Source organism: Camellia sinensis, chromosome 10, assembly GCF_055761805.1.
Source record: "Camellia sinensis isolate YWXY chromosome 10, ASM5576180v1, whole genome shotgun sequence".
NCBI lineage: Eukaryota > Viridiplantae > Streptophyta > Magnoliopsida > Ericales > Theaceae > Camellia > Camellia sinensis.
The window spans coordinates 36,441,520-36,445,328 of NC_138970.1; the positions used below are offsets into that span (position 1 = coordinate 36,441,520).

The following is a 3,809-nucleotide window of genomic DNA, read 5'->3' on the forward strand; positions in this document are numbered from 1 at the left end:
TCCCACCTTAATATTAACTATATCCTAAATTTGTCAAACTCTAACCTTAACCTTAATTTTCTCTTCCACCTATCTGTAACAACCCTCACCACTGTTTACCGTTAAACTACCGATTACTGCTAAACTGAGACTGATTATGAAAAGTAATTGAACTGATTGAAATACTGAACTGACTGACTGAAATTTGAAACTGATTGATTGACTGTATCCGTTTAAATGCACTATCTATCTGTTTGACTGTCCGATTATCTGTTCATGTTTTTATGGTTAAATTGCAAATTGAAGGCCTTATCGGCGGCCGAACCCGAAATCGATTAGTGTTTTATGATCAATAGAATTTATGCGAATTGATGGTGTATGTGACGCTCCAAATTTTTTTTTTTGAACAACAAAGGAAATTAAATAAACAGAATGACTTAATAAACTAAAAAGTTGACATCTTAATAGGGTAATCCAATTCTCGTACATAACCAAACGCCCAAATAACAATAGATAAAAACTTAAAATTATCCAAATACAACATCAAATGAAATTATAAAGTCCTTAATAGCTATTATATAAAATAATATTATTTATTCGGCTCTACTCCGGGTTTCAGGTCAGCCAAGGCTCTACGTTAGCATCGACTCCATTTCAGCTTCAGTTATTTTCTCGCCAAGACCTGGCATAAAACGCCAGGGCAACAAAAATATATGCCATGAGTTTTGCAACACAGTAAGAAAACATAACCAACCTACCATTCCTTTTAAGAGAAAAATTAATGAGATTATAAACATGAGATGACAATATAATTGTAAGCATAAATTACAACCATTAAAATAATTTCAATAATTTTAATAAATTAAGTGACACTTGAAATCTCACCAAAGAGATTTAACTTACCAACCACTAAGCATGGCAACGGTTAATTTGAAACCCTCCCTTGGTCAAATATTCAAGTGTTACCAACCGTAACTACCAGGGATGCCCACGTCCGGAGTTATATACCCAAGTAGTGGCATCCGTGGTCTGCCCCAAGGAAACGGTCTGCCAGGGGTACGTAACCTCCCTGTGTGCCACCAGCACATCCACCCTTATTCCAAAACCAAATACCGAAAAGGGTTCAAATAAGTCCCGTGCCATCTTAGAGTTTCGCAACACAATTTACGTGAGAATTCTCAAAACCAGGGCTCACCCTGAACAACCGGTGTTAACCGTCAACCCTTAATTCCGTACAGTCTTTAAACCAAGACTCACTCCGAACAACTGGTATTAACCGTCAATTGTTAACTTTGTATATGCCGTTAATCATTTCAGTTAATTTTGATATTACTCACAAATAATTCCAAATTTTAATCACAATTGATGTTATATCAACTCATTAAAATTCCCAACATAAAATATTGCACATGTCACACAATAATAAATAAATGTACAGCATTTAAATAAGCAATTTATTTAAACCATGGTATGAAATAATAGTTTAGATACAGAGAAAATAAACCAAAGTCACACACGTGCATGGATCTTTAATTTACAAGATTAGACTACCACAATATTAAATAAACCACAATACACCCATACATGGATTACTAATTTACTATATTTGATGAATTGGACCAACACAATAACTGATTTTTATCCGAATAAATAATTAAAGTCATGATCTTAAACCTGTCTAGAAATTTTCAGGTTATACCTTAGGTAATAAAAATTATAAATAAATTATTTATACAGTTCTAAAATTCGTGAAAATGTACAGAATATTCAATAAATATGTTTGGGTCATTTTTCAGAAATAAATTCCCAAAAATAAGTTGTAAATAATTCTGTAAAATTCCCAGAAATTTTTATGACACCGATTTATCACATTTTCTTAAATTAATTCCATACTTAAATTTATAAATCAGATCCACAATCTAAAAATTTAGTATGAAATTAGACTTCTCAAATTTCATATTTTAGTTAGAAATTACCAGATTTGGCTTAGTATAGAATTTTTAATAAGCTTTTAAACATATACTAAAATCTGTCTTATAGTAGCAGATTTAATTATAAATTTGTATAAATTCGTACCAGGCTCAATAATTGTTAAGAAAATTCCTGGATGAACTAGACATCATTCTCAACAACTTTGTAGAAGAAATCATTTCAAAATTTTGAGCATAAAATTGTCTAAAAATTCGTACAAGTTTCTAGCAGATTGAAGAGTTATATAATCAAACCAAATAAAATCTTTAATCATCTTTTTAATGGCACAAATTACACATGCAAGTCTAAATCCAAGATTATATCATGATTTTAAGGCTACTAATAAAGAAATGACCTTCAAATATTTAACATACCAATCACAAATTCACATACAACTATAAACAAAATTTTATCTAAAGTTTTAGCTATGTTAACATATGAACACAAATCTAAATATTTAACAATTAAAAAGAATGAGACGGTTATGAGAGTTTTCTTACTATGTTAGGTTGTTAACGATTTATCGTCCGAATTTGATTTATGATTCTGATCGTAAGATATGATTGTCCTGGCTCCATGATCGTCTTGCTAAAATTTCACATCAATCGGACGCGATCTCACCGTTGATCTGCCATTGGATTCTCTTAGAACTTTTAGTTGTTGATCATCATCTTAGACTCAGAATTTGCAAGATCTAACCCCAAAAATGGATTCTACACGTCGAAAAACCTAAGGGTGGTCATCCCCAAAGTCATAGGACCACTCGATTAACCTAAAGGTACTAGGGTGCACCGTAGCAGCATGGGCCGAGAAACATAGGATAAAATTTAAGCTCATCTTCTCCAAAGCCGTAGCATGCACGAACAGAAGAGACCCAGAAATTTGGTTTCAATGTCCCCAGTTCAAATACTTGTATCTTCTTCATCGTAACTCCGTTTTATCTTATTTTTCTGTCATTGGATTCACCTCACGACCTAGTTTTTGGTTCACTACTCACACGCCTCGTTCCGTCTCTTTTTGCATGCCGTCGGACCTCCAAAATTTGACCAAAAATAAGATTATTTTCCTACCGTCTCGGACATTTCTTCGAACCATCTTTCGGACTCCATAACTTTCTTAATTCTTAACGGTTTTACTTCATTCTTTCGCCAATCTCTTCAACTTACTCCGTACTTCATCTTACATGATCCATTTTTCTCAATTTTCCCGGAATGGATGGTTTTGGCATGCCGAAAGTAAGCCGAAAACCAACTTTTGAAATTCAAAATAAATTTCTCTAACTTTGCTTCTTTCTCCTCCATCTTCTTTCTTCTTCTCTTTCTTCACCTACAACACTTTGTGGATGGTGGTTCTAGATGATAATAGAAATAGGTGATGGTGGTGGTGCCGGTCCGACGGTGCGCCAATGGTGGTGAAATTCGCGGGTTGGCGATAGTGTGGGTTGAGGCCATGGCTATGGAGGTTGGGGAAGGAGGAAAAACATAGATAAAGGAGAAAGAGAGTTTTGAGAATGAGAGGTAGAGGGAGAGGGAGAACCGAGAGAAAGAGAGATATCAAATTAGAAGAGAAGCAAAGTGAGGAAGATGAAAAGAAATAAAAAAAAAAAAAAAAAGAGAGAAATAGAACACTTGGTGGCATGGCATCAGCATGCTCACCACGTTGCAGGTGGAATGCAAGAAAACCTGGGGTAGCAACCCATGGTTTTTGATTGGGTTTTAGTACAGCAAATATATGGTTTCAGTGTAATTTGATTACCAAAAAAATATAGAGAAAAATATAATAAAAATATCATACGGTTCAGAAATTAATATTGAGTAATAATATAAAGTCAAAAATATTTTATTTTATTTTGTTTTGAA

General features: G+C 33.6%; 1 long non-coding RNA gene across 1 annotated transcript; it reads right to left on the reverse strand.

Moving 5' to 3' along the window:
- Positions 1-416: 416 nt before the first annotated feature.
- LOC145801060 (uncharacterized) lies at positions 417-3,588 on the reverse strand. The gene is made up of 2 exons (XR_014341912.1): positions 2,451-3,588; positions 417-661 (listed from the first exon to the last, which is right to left on the reverse strand). It is a non-coding gene; the product is annotated as an uncharacterized LOC145801060 (long non-coding RNA).
- Between the last annotated feature and the right edge of the window lie 221 nt (positions 3,589-3,809).